Source organism: Lepidochelys olivacea (assembly GCF_965140295.1).
Source record: "Lepidochelys olivacea isolate rLepOli2 genome assembly, chromosome: 3".
In the NCBI taxonomy this organism is placed as follows: Eukaryota; Metazoa; Chordata; order Testudines; family Cheloniidae; genus Lepidochelys; species Lepidochelys olivacea.
Genome location: NC_140413.1, coordinates 25,430,278 through 25,453,590, shown reverse-complemented (window position 1 = coordinate 25,453,590; position 23,313 = coordinate 25,430,278). Strand labels below are relative to the sequence as shown.

The 23,313-nt window shown below is 39.6% G+C and overlaps 1 protein-coding gene across 9 annotated transcripts in view; it reads right to left on the bottom strand.

The window, feature by feature from the left end:
- CYRIA (CYFIP related Rac1 interactor A) overlaps positions 1-23,313 on the bottom strand; it is an 82,520-nt gene that overhangs the window by 44,301 nt on the left and 14,906 nt on the right. For 6 of the 9 annotated variants that reach the window (XM_084625089.1, XM_084625096.1, XM_084625099.1 and 3 more), the window contains exon 2: positions 12,803-12,954. The exons of the other annotated variants lie outside the window; for them this stretch is intronic. The gene's annotated coding sequence lies outside the window, so the exon portion shown is untranslated. The remainder of the gene's footprint in view (positions 1-12,802; positions 12,955-23,313) is intronic. 9 annotated transcript variants of the gene reach the window in all.

Here is a 23,313-nt window from a genome sequence, read left to right as displayed (position 1 = left end):
TGTTCTTCAGCCAGGGATAAGTCTTACAGAGGATATCACAGGATGTTCCTCCACTTAACCCACAACAAGATCACAGTGAAAGAAGAGAGAAGCCATCTCAATAAATGCCCTCCCCAGAAATTTGCAAGTTTAACTGGTTGAAGTGATTTATTTGGAAAATATCCTATAGAACATGCAGCGGTAGAAAATGCAAGTGTATCATTGCTGATCAAATGCAGTGTACAAATACAGAAGAAAATTAGGAACAGAAGGACTTACACAGTACTTTAATAATGTAACTTTTTGTCCAACATTGATTGTCTTATCTGTTATTCAAGCTCTTGATGGTGCTTTATGGAGTTTACGGAACTGTACTCAGAGCAAATTCAATACAAATGCTTTAAAAAAAAAAAAAAAAAAAGATGAGCCTTTTCATACCCTAGAGCTTTGAGAGAAATCTTACCCTAGTTCTACAGAAATGAATAAATATTTTAATCACCATTGTTATGCATGTGTCAAAATATCAAATCTAATTTCAATCAAACCTGCCATATTAATCCTGAGGTAATTGGTGATGTGCACTTCAAATGTCAGCACCAAGTAGCTAATGCTTGTATTATCCCCAGTCTGAACATGTATATTATTATTTATTTGTAGTATTTATGAATTAGGTAAACTATGGAGCACAAATCTGAACTAATACTTGCAAGTATTCCACCTTGACAAATGCTAAGCAAGCAATTTATTTGGACAAGAAATTCTGTGATAGCACCAGAATTCTGAAATAGTGGTTATTGACACACTGTATGCAATAATATTGCAAGACATTGTGATTAAGGATGAAATGTTAAGTCTTTATAAAGACTTTATAAAGTCGGTTTAGTATTTTAATATGCAAGGTGGTGACTATATTTGATAGTTCTGTTACACAAATTAACAATGGTCATTGACTCCTGTGTAATATTACCCTTTCATATTCCATTGACACTTCCAGAGAATAAAATGCATTATTCTACAACATTGCAAATAGGTTAGTGGGGCACTTAGATCATACATATTTTGACTGCTACTATTAAGATTCTAATTCACCTGGAAGTTTCAGATTAGTTAGTTTAAGACCTGGCACTATTTCTGAGTGACAGCAAGGGAAAGATATGAGAGCGGGAGAGAGAGAGAGATAGAGAGAACACGAACACACATTCCTATTTTTTCTTATGTATATTACATTAAATGTAAGGAAGCCCCAAAAGTGATTGGGGCTCCATTGTGCAGTACCAGCAAAGTAAAAGGATAGACCTACTCTGAAGAGTTTACAGCCTAATTTAAATCAAGATGCAGCAGTAAGTATAACTAGCACTAAGAAGGACTGGGAAGGGTAGAGAGATTAAGGAAGCAGCATTAAGAACATGCATTACCATAGGCCAGGTAGATTTTTTTTTAAATAAGATATGAATAACAAATATAAGGAGGGTAGGTTGATGACTGGCACTGACATTACTGATTGACAATTTATAAGGAGGGCATGAAAGTTTTGTTTTACCCTCTTCTTTTTACTTCAGAAATATTAGAAGCAGCATTCTAGAGTTTTACAAGGCAAAAGCAGTAATTCTTCAGCTCATCTCCACATGGATTAGATCTCAACTGGAGTACTGTGTCCAGTTCTGGGCACCACATTTCAGGGAAGATGTGGACAAATTGGAGAAAGTCCAGAGAAAAGCAACAAAAATGATTAAAAGGTCTAGAAAACATGACGGAGGGAAGATTGAAAAAATTGGGCTTGCTTAGTCCTACTTGTAACAAAAAGTTGTTACAAGTAGGAGGGAGAAAAACTGTTCTCCTTAACCTCTGGGGATAGGACAAGAAGCAATGGGTTTAAAATTGCAGAAAGGGCGGTTTAGCTTGAACACTAGGAAAAACTTCCTGTCAGGGTGTTTAAGCACTGGAATAAATTACCTAGGGAGGTTGTGGAATCTCCATCATTGGAGATTTTTAAGAGCAGGTTACACAAACACCCGTCAGGGATGGTCTAGATAATACTTAGTCCTGCCATGAGTGCAGGGGACTGGAGTAGATGACCTCTCGAGGTGCCTTCCAATTCTATGAATACCTACTGGATGTCTCAAAAGGTGTATACTGTGAACAATCACACTTTAATCTAGGGACCAAGATATTGACTCTTTAGGACTTTCTTCCTCCAAAATGTTAGCCAGCCATTCAAGTTAAACAGTTAAGAACAGCCCCCTCCACCCTACCTCCAAGTTTTAGACAGTTTAACTCTTCCCCCTACCCCACCCTCAATTGTTCAAATTTAAAATTTTCTTGACTCTTTTGCTGTTACTTTACTAACTCTCAGTCTTCTCCACTGGAAGTTCAAGTCCTGTCTAATATCAGCCTAAGCAGACCTCCCTATGCATGCACTTTGAAGACAGGAGAAGTCGAAGAACAAACAAAACAAACACTCAGGGCCATTTCTCTCTCCTTGCATATCACCTTTTGCTAATTGCCACATTAGCTTCCTTAAAGGGCAAAATAAAGATCCAAATAAAGATCGAACTGCTCTAATAGCAGACATCCTAGAAACTCCTAGCTAGGTAAGACAAAACTTGAATCTTCTTTAATAAAATAGAATGTAAAATATCAGCTTCACAAGACTGCTCATGCGGGGGGGAATCTTACAGTCTTATTTTTCCAAAGTCGTCATAAAAGAAAATCTGCAATGTGAAGAAGGCAGTTAAATAATCCCACAGATTGTCTGGAAATAAAAATCCAGCAACTGATCAAATACAAAGCACCTTGTCACAGCACACGATGAGATTTAGCAATTCAAAGTTAAATTTGTTAAAATGGTAAAGGAAATTTAAAATATGTGGACAGACTTAACTGGCAAATCACTATCAGACACTACTGTTAATTTAGCTATGAAAATTGCAATGATTTTTTATTAAGACAATAAAATTGATACACAGTAGAGTTTAAGTTCAAGTTCAGCTTTGTTATACACTACTATTTTAGATCAATTCACTACTATTAGGTCAAATTTGCATAGTAACTAATCATATAAACCCATTTATGATTCTCAGTTTACTCCCTTCATATTACAAGATGCCCATGACCAGAAAGCTCCATTATACAAAGAAAACATATTGTTCAGTGATGTGAGAAAAGTTAAACACATGCACAAAAGTGGACATTGTGCAGTTGTTTTGACAACCCTGCAATGCTACTCAGTGGATTTCCTGTGAAGGAGACATTTAAAACTCACAGACCAGTCTATAGACATTTGCTCATTCAATATGGCTTCATGTGAAAAAGGGATAAAACAAGCTTCGGAATGAGACATTTGTTGATTATATAGTGCCCTCTGCTGTTTTCAAGGGCAACTACAAGGAAGAGACATATTTCAAGTATTTTGTATTATTCCAAACATTCCATACTATTACTGTATTACAACTGTCAAAAAAACTTGAAGTATGAAAACATACTCTGAAGAGACTAAAAATATGGAGTTATATGTTTTTTGCCTAAGTAACTTCCACAGCAATCTTGATCAGTTTAGGGGCGGGGCAGGAATCTTTAATCAATAACTCATCCTGGGTTTTGAAAATCAAATTGCGTTCTTTCCTGTTGATGCATTAAAAATTCTGCAGTTGAAACCCAGGGCCTGTTCCAAAGCCCACTAAAGCAATTAGAAAAAAAAAAGAAAACAGCCAGGCTTGTGAGAAGCAATGGAAATGTATTTAGGGAAAATGCGTCCAGACAACAGCACACAAGAATATATTCAAGACAGTAGAGAAAAAAAGTGTAACTTCCCCTTATTATTTGCCCCCCCCTTCTATTAGGAATCATTTTTTCATAGTGTAAGGGATATATTCCATTGAGGCCATCCAAACTTCTATTTGTTTTTGAACATTTAGTTTACAATTTTTTAAAAGCGGGTGCCTAAGCTAGGCAATGAGAGCTTTTCGGTGCTCAGCACTGCAGAAAGATCAGGCCACTTATTTCGGCCCCTAAAAAAGGATTTATGAGTCTAACCATACATCCAGATTTTAAGACTTTAGCTTTAAAATTCAGAAGCCATGATCTAACAATACAAGTCATATCAGGGTGTACGTTAATAGAATGCACTTCGAGTGGCTTTGATGCACAAGGTCAAAAGCAGAATGCTTCTCCTTCATCCCAAAGCATCTCTGCAGACAAGGGGAGCTGTGAAGAGTCACAATTCATTCCTGTCCTGGCTTGTTCCTCCGATAAGTCCACCCTGGTTGTGTCCCTGCATACAGTGTCCTGACATCACACCGGTTGCATTTGCACTATTTTCTTTGGCTTCCTATCATGTTTGTCTTCTCCTCACCATCCTAATCTTTTCGATTATCACCAATCCCATATCCTGATTTCACACTGTATTCTGCTCCTAACAATTTATCTTAAAATCAGAACATTTTACATCAGCCATCTTTAAAACAAACAAAAAAACCCCACACCTCATCTTTACTACTTCCAGCCTTATGATGTCTGTTTCGTTTAAAGCAGCTGCTTCTAAACTATCGCATAATACTGTCAGCATGCTTTGGAAGCAAAATGAATGTTTATAGCAGCCACTATTTTTTCAATGTCTATGCAGCACTTGAAGCTGTGGCCCAACTCCTTAGAACCTTTATGGAGCCATTGGCACTAACCAAGTTTTCTAGGTACACAAGATTTTACTTGTTTATGACTTCACCGTTGCTGTATTTCAACACTGTCTACTGCCCCTTTTCCAAGATGCAACCACTTAAATCTTCTTGGCATTTATTGCAAGTACAAGTCAAGTACACAAATTTTCCAGAGGAGTGAAGAGTATCATAAATTCAAACAAGCATGCCTACCAGTTGTACAATGCACAAACTAAGGAGCTCAACTCTATGTCATCTAATGTCACACCCTCCAACATTTTTCCATTTTCATCCAGTTTAAAAACCACAATGAAAATCAATGATGATTCCCTGTCCCAATGTCTTACATTGAACTTTGATTTGAAACAGTTGCTTCATTTTCCGCCAATTCTTATAGCAGTGCAAGAGTCTTCATATACAGCTTTTATAACTACAATGATCTTATCTGGAATGCCATAGGATTTTGCTACTTTCGATAATGCTTACCTCCAAACTGAATCAAATGCCTTCATGAAGTAGAGGAGAACAGCAAACAGCCTTAAGTTCTTTCTCTCTCCTCCCATAACTGTCAGAGCATAAATATCTGACCGACGCAACCGTTGCCTGGTCTAAAGCCGCACTGCTCCTCACCTCAAAAACTGGCCTTAATCTATTAATAATTAATTACTTTCATCATGATTTTTGGACACATCCAAAATCTCATACCATAGCTTGCTCAGATACACTGGTATAGGTTATTACTTTGCTGGGCAGTGGAAAGTACTAGAGAACATACTTCTAATAGGGCATCTGCATCTTATCACACAATTCTGTGTTTAGAAAAAAATATATTCAATTCCTCTCTAGATTTCATAGCAAACCAAAGGAGGACTCCATTAGAATTTGAAAGAACTATTTCCATCCCCATCCTGCACTTCTAAAAATTTTACTTTTTTCCAAACCTCTTCTCCACTCATACCATCTTCTCCTTTTACCAGAGTGTTGGACCTGTGTAATGTCATTTGAAAAAGTGACACTTTTAGCATATTCTATCTAGAAATAAAAGAAAATGACAGTATAAGTGAGCTGTAGCTCACAAAATCTTATGCTCAAATCAATTGGTTAGTCTCTAAGGTGCCACAAGTACTCCTTTTCTTTTTAGTATAAAGAACCATATTTAATTCTTCATAAGAAGCTGTAGTGATAGCAGTCATCCACTAAGTGGCATTATTTACTCAACTATAGCAATACAGCAAAAATCATCATCTGAACACAATGCAAATATTTTCCTAAAAATAGACTGAGGAACAGTATTTTGGATAATCAAAGATTTAAGCATTATTCCAATTTAACTAACAGGTTTCAAGCTTATTAGTAACCTGGCACTACCAGGTAATTCTTTCAGTCAACACAATTGTAAATACATAGCAGAAATGTCCAGGCACAAAGCAATCATGAAAAAGATGCAAAACAGAAATGTCATATCATGCTGTGATAATTTGGGAATCTGTCTGTATGATTTATAAAATTATGAACTATATATCTGCATGAGGCTGCAAACTTAATTTTGAATGTGCAGCTTTTCACCCTCTCTATTGCCTCTTCACCTCCACAGTGGACTGAAGCCCCAATATACAGAGATACAGGGCTGACCAATAGCGGATAGTTGACTAACTACTTAATTGCTGGAAATCTATCCACTCTAGATAGAGTGACTCCTGCCCAGGACAGACATAGCCAGGTGGAGGTCATCTTGGCAACAAAGTCATTTGACAGGGTTTGTCATGTGGGAAAGTTGATCAAGGGTGTCATCTGAATCGGGGAGGGAGAGGAGGGGGAAGGTTTTAAAAAGAGCAGTAATTGGTCTGCACACGGGCCATTTTTCTCCAGTCCACAACGGAAAAGCAATCCAGCATGTGGCAGCCATGAACCATGCACTAGCATGGAAGCAGAAGAGCTCTGGACAACCTGCGACAGGCCAAAAACTGTCCTGAAGTAGTGAGGAACGCTGGGACACAAGTGCAGTGTTTATTGTTTTCTATGATCTGCACTCTCCTGTGCATTAAATGATTAAGTAAAAGAGCATAAATGTATTAGAGAGCTACTGTGCAGAGAGTCTTTCTATAAGAGAACTGCTTCTCTACCATTGTTTGCCACTGTCAAGGTTCCTCCCCCACTCTGAACTCTAGGGTACAGATGTGGGGACCTGCATGAAAAACCTCCTAAGCTTATCTTTACCAGCTTAGGTCAAAACTTCCCCAAGGTACTAAATATTCCACCCTTTGTCCTTGGATTGGCCGCTACCACCACCAAACTAATACTGGTTCCTGGGGAAGAGCTGTTTGGACGCGTCCTTCCCCCCAAAATACTTCCCAAAACCTTGCACCCCACTTCCTGGACAAGGTTTGGTAAAAAGCCTCACCAATTTGCATAGGTGACCACAGACCCAAACCCTTGGATCTGAGAACAATGAAAAAGCATTCAGTTTTCTTACAAGAAGACTTTTAATAAAAATAGAAGTAAATAGAAATAAAGAAATCCCCCCTGTAAAATCAGGATGGTAGATACCTTACAGGGTAATTAGATTCAAAACATAGAGAACCCCTTTAGGCAAAACCTTAAGTTACAAAAAAGATACACAGACAGAAATAGTTATTCTATTCAGCACAGTTCTGTTCTCAGCCATTTAAAGAAATCATAATCTAACACGTACCTAGCTAGATTACTTACTAAAAGTTCTAAGACTCCATTCCTGGTCTATCCCCGCCAAAGACAGAATATAGACAGATCCACAGACCCTTTGTTTCTCTCCCTCCTCCCAGCTTTTGAAAGTATCTTGTCTCCTCATTGGTCATTTTGGTCAGGTGCCAGCGAGGGTACCTTTAGCTTCTTAACCCTTTACGGGTGAGAGGAGCTTTCCCCTGGCCAGGAGGGATTTCAAAGGGGTTTACCCTTCCCTTTATATTTATGACAGCCCCTGAGAGAGTTAAACTATAAACGAGATGCTTCACACCTTTTGGGTGGAATCTGGGATAGCAGGTGTTTAAGCAGAGAGGAATCTGCTCCCTGCTGGACCAAGAGGGAGTAGGCAGCTGGAAGGCAGGCTCCAGCTCTCTCAAGGGGGTATCATATAGAAGATCTGTATTCTGAGAGCGTGCCTAGAAACCCAGGGACTGGCTAGACTCTGGTTCAGGTTTACGGGTTTAAAAACACCCAGGAATCTCTTGAAACAGCTCTTGAATTAATTGATGTGAAGAATTGGTTGCAGATTCGCCCATGTGCACTAAATGTTTGTGGTAGGTGGATGTGTAAAATAGGCTGTTGGCCTGGTGTGAACTCTGCTGTGCCTACACAAATCATAAAAAATCCATTTTTAAAAACAGCATGTGGCAGCCCCTCTGCCATGTACATTGACCAAACCAGACAGTCGCTACACAAAAGAATAAATGGACACAAATATGACATCAGGAATCATAACACATTCAAAAACCAGTAGGAGAACACATCAATCTCTCTGGTCACTCAACACACTTAAAAGTGGCAATTCTTCAACAACAAAAACTTCAAAAACAGAGTTCAACGTGAAGCTGCAGAACTGGAATTAATTTGCAAACTGGATACCATCTGATTAGGCCTGAATAGAGACTGGGAGTGGGGTTGGGTCATTACAAATCCTAAACTTAAATTTCCCCAATACTAATTTCTCCCTACTGTTACTCACACCTTCTTGTCAACTGTCTGTAATGGGTGACTCTTACCACTTCAAAAGTTATTTTTCCTCCCTTGGTATCCCGCGGTTAATTGATTTAACTCATTAGACTGACCTCACACTTGGTAAAGCAACCCCCCATCCTTTCATGTATTTTCACTCTATGCATCCGATGAAGTGGGTTCTAGCCCACCAAAGCTTATGCCCTAAAAATTTGTTAGTCTCTAAGGTGCCACAAGGACTCCTCGTTGTTTTTGCTGATGCAGACTAACATGGCTACCACTCTGAAATTAGTACAGTGGAAGCAGAGTGCTCAACCAAGGACTGTATAATATTTTCATACATTGATACCTCAAATTTAGAAACCTAGATGCATATCAAGGCATCTGTAAGTAAGTGCTGAAAACTCACAACTCTAGCTAATTCAAGTTGTGGGTGCTCAACACCTCTAAAAATCATGCCAGCTATTTAGATGCCTAATTTTAGGCAGCAATATTTGAAGATTTTGCCCTTAGTATTTCCAAAAGTTATTATACTACACTTAGAGTGAAGTATTTTCAGACTAAGATGCACTCACAGTGTTTACAGGCAAAGAGCTAGTTCATTAGAATTAGCTTAGCCTCTGAATGGGCCTGATTTGCCTCGTGTAGTCATTTACCGTTGCAAAGAGTAAGTGCAAGTAGGCATGAAACACTACTATTTGGTTTTGGTAGCACTTTATGTCCATTTTGCACAACTGTAAATGACTACATTAGGCACAAACAGAAGGCAGTGGAGAATTTGCATCAGTATGTACAAGAGCAGAGTGCAGTCTTGGATCTGACTTGTGGCCTAGATAACGATTACCTTATTTAGGCCCCAATTTTGGGAATACATAAGCATGTGCATAGCTAAATTTGCATGCTTCAACGCTTGCAGGAGTGAGGCCATTCTGTTTTTAAAAATGGACTTTTCCTGATTTGTGTAGGCACAGCAGAGTTCACACCAGGCCAATAAAAATGAGTTCCATTAAAAAAAAATTCACACTGTACTCACTCCCTAAGGCCTCTCAGTTTGCTTCTGGTGACAGTTCAAAGCCCTGGTTTTGGGGCATGAAAACTCAATGGGACTTGTGCCCTTAAGTCACGAAGGTGCCTTTGAAAACCCTACCCATAATATTTTAAGCTATCAATAGGCTGGGCACAAGCTGCATCAGAGAACACCTCTCCATTCATGCCCACTGAGACAGCTCCAGTCTTGAGAGTATAACCAGGGTGATACTCTCAAAGGACTCAAAGGTATTCTCCAATCCGGGCACTTGACTGTGAAACAACCTAGCAGAGAAGATAAAATTGAGCATAAGTCTATGCCTCCCCATTTTCTAAAAATCCTACACCTTTTTGCAAAATCCTTCCTCCAAAGAAACACATAACAAGGCATTACAATTACATTACTCTCCTTAAGACTCGCTTATGTCACAATGCTGACAGAACATTTGACAATGACTAGACAGTGGGTGTGATTAGAAAGCTGCTTATTTATTATGTATTTGTATTGAAATAGCACCCAAGAATTCCAGTCATGGACCAGGGTCCAACATGCTAGGCACTGTACAAACAGAACAAGAAGAATAGTCCCTGCCCCAGAAATCTTACAATGCAATGATTATACTAATCTTGATCTCACTATTGTAAACAGTGCACAAGGTATCTAAACATTCTTTTTTGTCCGATATTTTAACTGTAAGCTCTTTGAGAAAGGGACTTGTTTTTCACTTTATCTGGGCTCAGATGGTAAAAAAAAAAAATGCATTTGTAGTTCTCTCACCAGTTCTTTAAGAATCTTAGTTTTCCAGAAATACATATTAAAAGGTAAGAATTGAAACTTTCAAACAAAATACTTCATTAAGAAAAACTGCAAAAAAAACAAACAATGTCAAAGTGTTGTCAGTTCCACACAGTGTTTGGTAACAATAGCTCTGGAAGTTTTCATTTGCCAATTAAAAAAAAAAAAAACCACCACACACACACACGGTTCTTTTTAAACCCTGCCAAGTAGAAACTGCTTTTCAAATTTATTTTTTGCAATTTTTCTTCATTTTTCAAATAGCTCTACTGGAACCCACTTTTGGTAGCAAATGGAGTGAAGTGGCAAAAGTCTTCAAAGTTTCATGAGCACACCTCTGAGTAAGAAAAGTATCCAACAAACTATGAAAGTTCAGATAAACAATCAGCAACTCATTTAGAACTTAAAACAAGTTCCTGCAAATGTAGACAACATATACACACACTTATGTGTCATCTGGTAAGAAGTTACTGAAGTGTTAGATATATAATTTATTGGAAACAAATGAACAAATAATCAGGGCTTGCAGAATTCTCACAAACACCAGTATCTCAAGTGAAAAAAAATAATTATATCAAAAGAGCCTTTATAAGCCACAACCCTGACACTTAACAGAACAAAGACAGTAGTGTTTTGTATTTGACCAGAATGCTGTTTAACTTTATTCAATAAACTTTAAAAAATGGTTATTAACTATATCTTATGCTTTTGTTATTCCTCATTACCCCTTACTACCTTTACTCCACATTTTATTATAGATCAGACTCTCTGTGTTAGACCCTCTTCGTTTTTGTTCTTCCTTCACCCACCTATATCCTTTCCTCTTTCAACAGTACTTTCACCTTAGTCCTCTTCCTTCTCCTCCTTGCCTCACTCCCTCCCACCCAAAATATCTCTGTCCTGTGCCTTAATTAATCCCCCCTCTTCTCTTTTTCTCCATCCTACACAGACGCACACACCCCTCCACCTTCAGCCATTCACTCACTGGCTCACTCAACTTCCTCTCCCCCATTCAGCTGAGAGCAATAGCTTCTGGCTATGCAGCCCCTCAGCTCCTGCCTGTGAAAGTGGCAGCAGCACATGAGCTGCACTGCTGCCCAGCCCCCATTCCCTCTCTCAAAGAAGCATGAGCCCTAGAATTTAATTGAGAGCAATATCCTCTCTATACCCTTTCTATACTTTTATGTCTTTTTATACTTAAAAAAAAATCCTGTGGAAAGCTGCCAGTAATAATTTTCTGTTAAATCCCATAGGATTCTTTCATGAAGGACCCCCGTAATGTGGGCCAAGAAAGAAAAATAAGTGAGACCCAAATGCCAAAGCATCTATGTTGATTACTGACTGCACCTCAGTATGTATTTACTTATGGACTTGATGGCGTCATATTACATGGTAGAGAATACTTCCCTCTACGGCAGGACTCACTGAGTGAAATTCTATTGCTTATGTTATAAAGAAGGTCAGACTAGATGATCATTTTAGTCCCTTCTGGCCTTAAAAAAGTGAATCCTTAAATTTGCTGGTGGTTCTATTCTGTTCCTTTTACATCACATCTATAATATTAGCATTGAGTTCCCTGCGTTTATCTGAGTGTGGCTGAACCAAATCTGTTTTGTTGATATCCCCAATGACACAGACTTCTGATGTGATGAACTGATTTGTTTCTGCTCATAACACTGATTTTTCTTTGATGTTTCTTTTGGGAATCACTTGCTCATAGCATACCATGCTGGATAATGCAAAACAGCTGTCCTGTTGACAGAGTAGAGAAGAGCTATCCTAAAGACTCATTTCCACACAGCTGCAGGCTCTTTTTCTTTCTGCTAGGAACCACTAGCCCAAACTGACTTCCTCTAATGAGCCTTGTCCCACAAAAATAAACACTATGCAAAGAAAACAAAAAATTGTCCCTCCCTTTAGGATTTGACAAGAAGTCACTATCTGAGGGACAGTCCGCTTCAAACACCAACATCTGCCAAAGTTTTCAAACAAGCTAAGAATAAGAACTGGTGAAGAGCAGCTTGTCTAAGTCAGAGCTGATGAGAACAGTTGGGCGACATGCTGCCCTAGAGATCCAGAACATTTCCTATCAAGAACTTGTACATCATTAATAGTGCTAACAGGAGCATTATATTTTCCTCTTCAGTTTTTGTTCCCCTGAAGGGTGAACAGCAGTAGCCAAATAGCAAGGCTTTCCCCCACAGAGAAGTGTGATGGGAGAAGTCATCGTCAAGGAGAGAGTACCATGGAGTCTGTAGGGTCTTTCAGACCAGGCTCCCTTCTCATTCATGATGCCTCAAAAGTCTTTTCTTGGAGGGAGACCAAAAGATTATCTATAAGGCAACTTAGAGCATCACAAGCTGGGGTATAAATCTACAGTGCTCTAACATGCTGGGAACTAAAAGTTCCATAGTAGACTTTGACGTTTCCAGCTGTTTCAAAGTTGTCCATGCAGAGCTGTTGCTGTTGTCTCTCTGGTGGGGACACTGTACCAATCATTTAAGAAGTGCAGGCACTCCAATAAAGCCAAACACATTTAACAAAAATACACGCTCTACAAGTTTACAATATGCTACATTTCAGAATATATATTTACTTTCATTTAAACACTGCAAAGGGGGAGGCATATAAATCACTCACACACTTAGCAATTTCTTACCTAGTAAGGTAGTAGTTCCAGTTCAGGTTCAATAATCTAGAATAATGGACTTAGAAACTCTGCATCCGTCTGTCACATAAAACACACAGGAATCACACCCAGAATCACTATGCTTTTCCTTTCCTTCAACTTTGCAGATGACACTTCCCTACCTTAAAAAGAAAACAAACTGGGTTATCAAAGAAAGCCTTTACTCATTGTTAAAACAGACTTAGAACAACAATTTTAAACCTGTGGTGGAGCTGAATTTTTTAAATATTTAATCTGAATTTTTATTCATGCAAATATTTAACTATTGTTGAACTGTCTCAACACATTAGTTGGGAATAAATTGGTGAATTGCTGCCAAGATTGGTGCAGGTTGTTTTCATGCAGCTGAGGCATATGCATTATGTTAAGAATTCAACTAAATTATGGGAATGCGTGAGACACATGCCTTGTAAAATTTAGCTGCTCATCATAATATCTATACTCATTTAAAACAAGTATTTATGTAAACGAACTGCTTTTGCCAAAATCCTTTGCATAGTGGAAGATTTCTGAGATTGGCTCTCATACTTTCAGAAGATTACCAAAGCTTTAAAAATAATAAATAAAATAAAATAATAATAATAATAATAAAAAAATCACAAGTCACTATTAGGGAAAAACAAAGTAACCACACACCAGGGTTATTTCTAGCGTATCAATCTCTCTTTTTTATGGCTAAAAATCCACCATTCATTCCATACTCAAGAATTCAAGAACAGCGGCATAGTTGTTTTTTTTTGTTTACAAAGTTACTTGTGAAGGCTCATGTTTTTCCTAGTACAGACACAAAATCAACTTAAAAAAGTTACTAGCCACTAAACAAAAGGTTTGAATTCAAACGCCAGTTCACCCATAACCACAATATTTCTAATATGGTAGTAGAAAAGAGAAGTCTCTTCTCTAAGTATCCAGGTTTACTATTCCCTCTGCTGTGCAAGTTTAGAGGCAGAGGTAATCAGGCAAATAAGCTACTGGGAGAAAACTTGACTCTTGAAATCCCAGAGCTGCACTTCTATAGCTGTCATTACAGTAGAATCTAAAGTAACTGTTTCCAATCTAATCACAGGTTTTCACTCTCTGAAATTTTTCATGCTTGATCTCTGCCTGAAGGTGAATTTTGTTCTCAAAACTCTGAAGGGAAAACAGATCCATATGGAGGAAAGGAAGAAACCATTATTGATAAAAGCCACCCATCCCCCATCATGCAAAACAGAATTGGTTAGGCTCTTTCTGCCTTGGTAGTTTTTCCTTCAGTGGCTTATCTGCCCTTTTAGAATCTCTTCTGAAGGGAAGCTGATGTAGAGCAGGGAAAAACCCTTTCTGGGAGCAGTGAGTCTGGGGGCCACACATGAGTGGGGCTTCATAAGGCAGTGGCGCCAATTCCTGCACCACTGCTAGAGTGTTATGGTTCTGCCTGCACGTCTGCACACCCGAACAAAACTCCATGATAGAAAGAAAGAGAGAGAGAGAATCTGTCTCCTTTCGCCTAACCAGAGTCCAAGAATTTACTGCATGAGAGAAAACAATCAATCAATCAGTCTTTCTAATTAGTCATTCTATGCCGGCCTCAAAAAAGGTCTTGGAATATCATAGCTAGTAAGAATTTTGAAGGCATCAGTAGGTTACAGCACTCAATAGCAGATTTTTCAGAGATGCTGAGAATTAACAGCGGAAACCATTTTCTGGAAAACTGAGATACATTAAAAAGCAACATTTTTGTGGCGTGAGCTAAACCCTACCTCCGTAGAGATGTTCCATAGCCTTGTAGACATCTAGGCAGAGACTGCAATTTGTCAGTTTTAGAGATCAGGTTAAAATAATTGTTACCAATAAGATAAGTAAGTCTGAAAACGCATCCTTTTATCATTAACGAAATGTAAGAGAATTTGACCAAATGCCTACAAGACATTAGAGCAAGTCTTCTTGGTAACAAACTCTGTTGCACAATAATTCATCATAAAGGAACCTACATCTCAAGTAAAGAGTCATTTATCTCAGAACATGAAAGTTGACTATTAATAATGCATTTTTAAAGTGCTAAATAAAAAATTTCAGAGCTTTGCCATGTTACACCACAGTTAAAGCTGACCAGAGTCTTGTCAGTTTCCATTGCAGCTATTGAGAACCATGAAGGCAGAAGTGAAACTGACAAAACACTGGGCAATTTTATTCTGCTTGTCATTGCAGCTTCTCATAGTATAATCAAACAACAGCATTGATTGAAGCTATTCACTGGTGAGGACAACAGAAAAAGTGGAGTTATGGGATGGATACAGTATTGGACACTCTCCTCTTGCAGCAGAAGACTAAGAACATCCCGAGGAAGAAGCAGAATAACTATCACCATATTTACTCTCATCAGCCAGGCCAGGACAGGAACAAGAAGAATGTCCTTTCCCCCTTCCAGTAGCCAAAGGATGGCTGGGGGTTTCAGGTTTATCAGAAACTTAAAAACCAAAACATGTGAAAATGGAGACATTTCCCCCCCCCCCCCCCCCCACACACACACACAAGCAAATTCTAGGGACAGAACCTGGTAGTAATCCAGGACCACTTCCTTTACCCAACAGTGGACAAGGAAGGGAACATTGGATTCTCAAATGGGTATTACCACTGGGCAGTGAAGCACCTCCTTTTAAAAACATAGTCCTCCAGTTATTAGGCATCTGGGATCTTTTTCAAGCTCTTTGTAGGAGGACATGCGAAAAAGAGAGGACGAACTGAAAGCTATGCAAATAAAAATACAGCACAATTATATCCGGTTGTCATGGGGAAAAGTTCAAAATTTTAGTTTAGAAAAGAAGTCTGGCACACAGTATTTTGATATCAAATTGTTTGCTACGGAAAATGAGAAAAAAAAGTCATGGTTTGGCCATGGGAGAGAAAAATAAATCATTTTGTAGAAAAACTGTTTAAAAGTGGTTAGCTAGTTAGCTAACTTTAAAAAACACTCTTTACGACTTGGACACATATGGAGCTAAATTTGTCAGATTCTTGCTTAAAAGAAGCTGATCAAGGTGAAAGACTATAATCTTTTAATTGCAGAAGTCATAATCATCAGTCTTACAGCCGTAACAGCAACCTAGTACTGCATGAAAGAAAACAGAAGACTGATGTCAGGAAGGGAAAGAAAGTACAAAAACAGAAAGGGAGACTTAGTAAGTTAGTTTTAATGTTTCATTTAATTTTCCACTAAATTGAAAGTAGGCTAATAATGTCATAATTAAATATACTGTAGTTCAAAACGGTCTCATTCCTTTAAAATGCTCAGGATATGTTTGTTTTGGAGGGAGTAGAGATTTGTATGAAAACGCAGATATATTTTCAAGCTGCCTTCATCTTCAAAGTGGTAGGTGTCAAATTTTTCAAGTCCTGTCCAAGAATTAAAAAAGCCATTGCTGGAAATCTTTAAATTCATTGCAGTCAAAGAAAAAAATCCCCACATTTAAATGCATAAAGAATTAAACCAAACAGCTTCTGTATGATTGATACTGGAATAGGGTACATCACAGGCAATACATTTATAAAGAACAGAGGAATAAAAAGATGCTCAAAAGGAATTTAAACAGGAAATAACTAACATGTTTGAATTGAGGCTTAGGCTGGAACTAGGCTCTGAAGCATGAATGGGGGTGGTTTCAAAAGCCTGAGCCTCAACTTCAAAGCAATAGCTACACAGCTATTTTTAGAGCGCTTGCATGAGCTCTGCTAGCCCGAGTCTGTCAGCCTAGGCTGGGAGGCTTGTTCGCTCCTGTGGGATGTGTAGACATACCATAAGAAATAGTGAGGAGGTGAATTTCCAGAATGTAAGGCCTGATCAGGGAGAGGTTTATATATCTAGAAGAGAATTAGGAAGCAATTTAAAATGAAGCATATAAAAACCACAGAGGCAGTGACACAGATCGTGCCACCACAACACTGTCTTATTATCTGTGCAGAGGCATAAAATGAAAAATTTAAAGAAGAATGCAAACAGATGTCAGGAAATACTTTTCATAAAGCAAGCAATGAATGTGTGAATGGCCTGCAAGGCAAAAGTTGTTGAGGCAAGAAACATTTTACTCCTGGGGAAATTCTGTGTCAAAAAATTAAAAATTCTGCACATAATATTTTAAAATTCTGCAAATTTTATTTGTCAAAGTAACACTAACACCAGTTTCAATTATTTGGCAATTTATTTCAAAATACCTATCAGCAAGTATGTCTGTAACAATACAGACACACACAAAAATTCCCACATGATTAGAGAATTAAAGAAGCCCTTAGGACAGAGGCGGTCAAACTACGGCCCGTGGGACTGTCCTGCCTGGCCCTTGAGCTCCTGGCCGGGGAAGCTCCCCGGCCTCTCCCCTGCTGTCCCCCCGCCCCTGCAGCCACGCCGGCACCACGGCTTGCTCCATCCAGGCGGTAGGGCTGCTAGCTCCTGCTGCTTTGAGCAGCATGGTAAGGGGGCGGTGGCGGCGGGGTGGATAAGGGAGCAGGAGGTGTGTGTGGGGTGGAGAGGTTGGATAGGGTGTGGGAGTCCTGGAGAGAATCTGCCAGAGGGCAGGGGTGTGGATGGGGGTCAGTCAGGGGAGAGAGAGTGGGGGGGTAATAGGATGGGGGGGGAAATCAGTCAGGGGACAAAGAGCAGGGGGGGTTGGATGGGTCAGAGGTTCTGAGGGGGGCAGGAAGTGGGAGGGGGTAGGTAGGGGGCAGGGGCCAGGCTGTTTGGGGAGGCACAGCCTTCCCTACCCAGCCCTCCATACAGTTTCACACCCCAAGGTGGCCCTCAAAAAGAAAAAGTTTGCCCACCCCTGCCTTAGGGCAACCCAGCTCCTACTTCCCCCTCGCCACAGAGCCCAGCTGGGGAGCCAGATACTTACGCCCCTTCCCCCGCAGAGCCCAGCCACCCCTTCCCCTCGCCCAGACACTCACAGCCCCCTTCCCCCCAGAGACCAGCTGCAGGCTCCTGGCCCAGACGCTCACACCCTCTACTTCCCAGAGGCCAGCTGCAGAGCTCCATCTGTCCCACTCAGACACTCACACCCCTTACCCTCCTAGAGCCAAGAGATTCAGAGGGAGAAACAGGCTGATGCTGGTCCCAGGCTTGCACAAAGGTTCCTGTGCGCCGCTGCCTCCTTCCTTCAGGTCATGCTGGGACCTATAGCTGCCGGGAACCCTCCAGCTCCCTTGCTCTCCCCCGATAGTGTATTTTATTTACAAGCGGGGCTCTGCCGGGTCCAATGGCCCCTAGTGTTGGCCAGCAACTCTGCAACCCATTTCTGTGGGGGGAAAGAGGAAATTCTGCATGCACAACATGAATTTCTGCAAAATTCTGCATTGTCCAGTGGTGCAGAATTCCCCACAGAGTAACATTTGGGTTGTTTGAGAGAAAAATGCCAACCATTGGGAAACTGCACAGTGAGAGAGGGGAGCAAAGTCTCTAAGAACTGAATATTCCTCAAAGATTCTTATGTTGTCAATTAAAGCAGAATACTTAACACATACCAGTCTTCTTTACATGCAAAATTGTAAATAAACTTTCAATACTACTTTAAAAGTGGCTGCAGTGGAGCCCCAGATAGATTACAAAGGAACAAGAAAATAGTTAAAGTATGTTATCAAAATTATTACCCTTTCTGTAGTATTCTGTCCTAAGTAGGAATGAGCAAAGATATGTACAAGTAACTGTTACATCAGATTCATACAGTATGTTGAAACCTCTCTCACAGCTGCCAGTACTTGTAGGTTTCTCTTTCACTGTAAGGCCAATAAAATGCAATATCACTACACTTTCAAATTTAGCAAAAGCATTATGCCAAATTAACGTGTGATGTTTGTCCTCTTTGAGTTACCCTTAATTTTGTTACTATTTTGGTGCCACCTAGCAACTCAATTTAATGCTGGTTAAAATGTACTTTAAAATGAAGCATAGGAGGAATCAGTTCAGTATCTTCAGCACAACAGTCGAGTGAACCTGCCTGGAGCCAAGCTTATTACACAGATTTCTGAACAGTCTTACTCTGCACCCAGTTTAACTTAAGACAATACACAGCTGCTACAATGAAAGTTTCCCACTGTTTAAGAAATAACGAAAGCCATATGATCAGTATTCAACAGAGCATAAATAGTGAAGTACTTACATGTACAGAGCAAAGCAAAGTAGATTAAACACAGGACTGCAAATTTGACTGTTGCAGACCACAGACAAAAACAGAATGGTTAAATAAGGTAGTATGCAATATAAAGACGACACCAGATTCTAAATAAGGGCACTACAAAATTACCTCAAAATTCAGAATTTCATTACTTAAGGTACCAAGTTTCATGGTCTAAAATCAAGTTACATTTTCTGTATTTTGATTTCAGAAAACAAAAAGATAGAAGCTCTTAAGGGTATGTTGAAGTTGTAAAGATTTATGGTTTCAATAAGGTAAGGATTTGGCCATACCAGACATGTATTATTTAACTATTATGTAAAGGAATGTAGGGGAGATCCTGCACCTGTCGTTAGGGGTCTTCTGTTAAGTCATTTGGATACCAACAGTATGAACCCTACTTAAGAAGCAGAGGTATTTTTGCCAAATCTTTGAGGTTAGGTAAGCTTGTCCAGTTGGTTTAAGCTTAGTATAATAAAAAGCAGTAAGAGCATCTCCAAAAAGCAGGGAGATTCTGCAGAGGAAATCCTAGGAACAGCCACACTAAGGTTATGTGTGTGTGTTGGTGCTGTTATTTTAACTAACTACAAAGCAAACCTGAAGATGGGGATAAATTTGGACTCTAGTCAGCGTGCATATCCTCTGCACAGAGCAGGGTAAAAATCTGCTAACAGATTTTTATTTAAAAGTTTGAAGTGACTAGAAGTGTTTTGGTTTTTAAATGAGAAACCTTTTTCAAAAGGCTGGCTGTACATAAAACATGCCCCAAAGAAACCACTTACACAATACTGAGTCCCTCAAATTATTTTTAATACTAACAGTTTTTTCCAGATATCACTTCTTACTTTCTAAATGTGGCTAGAATCCCTCCTACAGCCAGCTTCTTCTCTTCAACACTTAGCCAATTGGCCGTAGCAATCATTCGCCATTTGGTCCGTTCCTGTGCAATCACAAAGGCTTGACAGCCTGAGTCCAACATCAGAACTGACTTGATGAACCCAAGTATTAGGAGGTCTGCTTCTGCCTCCACCCCACAATTGGTGGAATTTTATCCTAGATGTTACAAGTTACCTGGAGAATGGCATTCACTGGAACGTCTTGTCGCAAGGATGCCACATGTCTGAAAAGCATAAGGTGTCGCCCGCTGACAATAGCCCCAGCAGTCTGTAGACTCAAACAAACAAACATCTGCATTACAGATGAAGTCATTCCACTTTATGCCCAGGGTAGACATTGACATTTTGTGTAGAAAGTCTCCAGGTTTGTCCAGTCTGCGAAACATGGACACTGTGCCATGCAATCGAACAACAGTATGGGAAGGATACAGCTCAAATACATACTGAATTTGGTCATCATATTAAGATGAAGATGTTGATTCCATATCCATTGTAAACGGCCCATGGCAGATGCTGTGATGCCAATCCGATGGAGAAATTCCACCTGAGAACTGGAGGAGCTGGTAAGTACAGAACCCAGATAGCAAAAGCGAGAAACTGATTCTACGGTTTCGTTGTTCAAAGAGATTGGAGTCGCAGGTGGACCTGGTCCTAGATTTTTCAGTTTTGTCTTTGACCACGAAACATGGAGATCTATCTTCGCTGACTCCTCCTCCATATGCTGGAGTGTCTCATGAAACCTGTCAGGGCTCTGTACTAAAAGAGCAACGTCTTCAGCGTAGTCAAGGTCTGTGAGCGAGAGATCACCGATCTCAGTGGCTATGGACTTGACAGAATGCTGCATTATGAAATCCATTGCCTGACAAAAGAGTGCAGAGGCCAGAACACAATCCTGCCTAATACCAGATACTGATGTAAAAGGTGCTGACATCCAGTTCCCTAGACAAACATGGGCCCTTATAGAGTGAAATCATAAAACTGTCCTTCCAGGCAGTTGGCAGGGTTCCAGTTCTCCACACCAGAGGAAAGATGGCCAGAAGTGATTCTGCTATAGAAGCAATAGCACATTTTAGCAGCTCTGAGGGGATGCCATCAGCACTGGCTGCATGTCTGTTTTTCAGCTTGAGATGGCACACTTCACTTCATCCACTGTTGATGCATCAGTACAAATGTCTGGATCTGGAACAGCAGTGACTGCCAGATCATCCAACTCTGAATAAGCAGCAGCTGGAAGATGGTTCAGGACACTGTGATAATGTTCCACCCACCATGAGAGACGGTCATCATCCGATTTACATGGGTGGCCTTGGCTCTCATTCAGGATGCAGTTTGTAGTGACTACCTCTTGACCGCTGAGGTTGCAAATGGCACAGAATGCTGGCTTCAAGTCACCCCGGCTAAGCCAAATTCGACATCATCCGCCACTTGGTTATAATATGCCTCGTGATTGTGGAGTGTAAGCTGTTAAATTTTCGCTTCAGCTGATTATGAGTGTGCCTATCACCATGCAGCCAAGCTGCGGCCTTCAATTTAATTATCTGGAAGGCCTCCTCCAATAGCCATAGTCGGCATGCTGGATGCCTATAGCCAATCGTTTGAGAAGTCTAAAGATAAACCAGTCATAGCTTACCCCACAGCACCAATGGGAAGTTTGTGAATCACAATTTCCTGAAAAGTGATACTTCACATAATACTCTTGAGTGGGGGTTGCTGCAATTCCATTTCTGGAGACACTGCTTTCCAGAAGCAACAATTCTGAAAATTAACTAGGGACACAGCAGACAGTATCTTTTTGAGTTTCCAGGTATATCACAGGGGTACTCAGCAGCTCCTTTTTACATTTCATTAAAAGTGTTATTAGAGGTTTGCTATATTTTGTTAGATAAAAGTTAAAGGTCCTGATCCTCAGCGAGTGTATATCAATCCACATACTGCAGTGATCAAAGGCAACAGTCTCTCTACACTTTTGGCACTTTGGGGAATATCTGGAATTTTAAGTACATCTTCTATCCTAGAAGCCTGGAAATTCTCAATCTCTGTTTAATAATAAAAATAACTAGTGTACCCACCTCTATTGTATTTGAGCATCTGACTCCTCATTCTAATCGCCTTGGATTGCTTCCAATACCAGAAGAGACTCTGGGCCAAATTGTCAGTTGCTATAAATTGGCATAGGTCCACTAGCTTCAATGAAGGTACGCCAAGACAGAGCAGCTGACCGTATGGCCTTCCATTGCCACTCATTAGGATGGCTGGTTGTTATGTGGGGATCTGGAGTGGACACTTGATCTCTTTGAGAAGCTAATGAGAATGTAAAATAAAATCACCAATTTTTAGGAGTTTGTATGTTTGCTACTGTTTATGAATAATGGGGCGGGGGTGACATCTACTTATGTTTTCACTTGTTTCAAAAACAGATTAGTAGATGTAGACGATAGCAGTTAGTTCAGACTAGATAATCCTTTTCGTTTGTTAATATCAATTTGTTAAAAGAACTTTTTTCCCCCTAAAGAAAAGTCACAACCTCAAGATTTTTAAGATTTTAATTTCATAGTTAATACAATAGTTTCCCCTCAATTTGTGATGAAAAGAAACAAAACAATGGCTCTTTAATCACCAGTGGTGTGATTTTCCAGTGGTTTACATAAATGGCTACACAAGGTACAAAGTGGGTATCAATTGCTGCCTATTTCAGACATACTCAGACTAAGTGAGAGGCTCTTCAATGCATCTCCTGCGACTATTTGCAGCATGTGATATTCAAACTCTGGGTGATTTTATTAACCGATCAAGATGCTTTTACTATGTTATTAACCAATTGTAAGTGATTAAAATAATAATACTTGGTCATTTTACTGTGAGAATTTTTATTATATAATTATACACACACTAAATATTTCCTGTCATATTGTTTAAACATGAATATATACTACTAAAGTAAATGAAACGAATTCACACTACTGTAGCTCTTTTGGGTAATGTTGATCATTAATTTGGCTCCTGAACCACAGAGGTCTGAGTATCATTGGCCTAGTCAAAAAAACATGCTTTAACCCATTCTGCATAAGTGTAAATGATTACACAGGGTTGCAAGGCAGCAAAGAATCTGGTTCCCACTGTGCAATGTATGTGCAATTTTTTGACAGTATACAAATATTCACACAATGGAAGGATTTTGTACAGCTGCTAATCTATAATCCCAGTTTTTTGCTATATATTTTCAAATTGCTGGTCTATTTTAGCTTAAAGTAGCCAAAACAACAATGCTATTGACAAAACTGTATGGTATGCTGTAAAATCCAAGTGATTCTTGAGTGATTGTGTGTGTAGTCACTGACACAGGATGGGAGAATGCTCTGGAAAGCTTTTCTTCTCAGCCCCAGAAGAAATGTTTCTGCAAGGTTTAGAAATGGGTGGTGAAAGAGCTGGAATTTACCTCCCACCC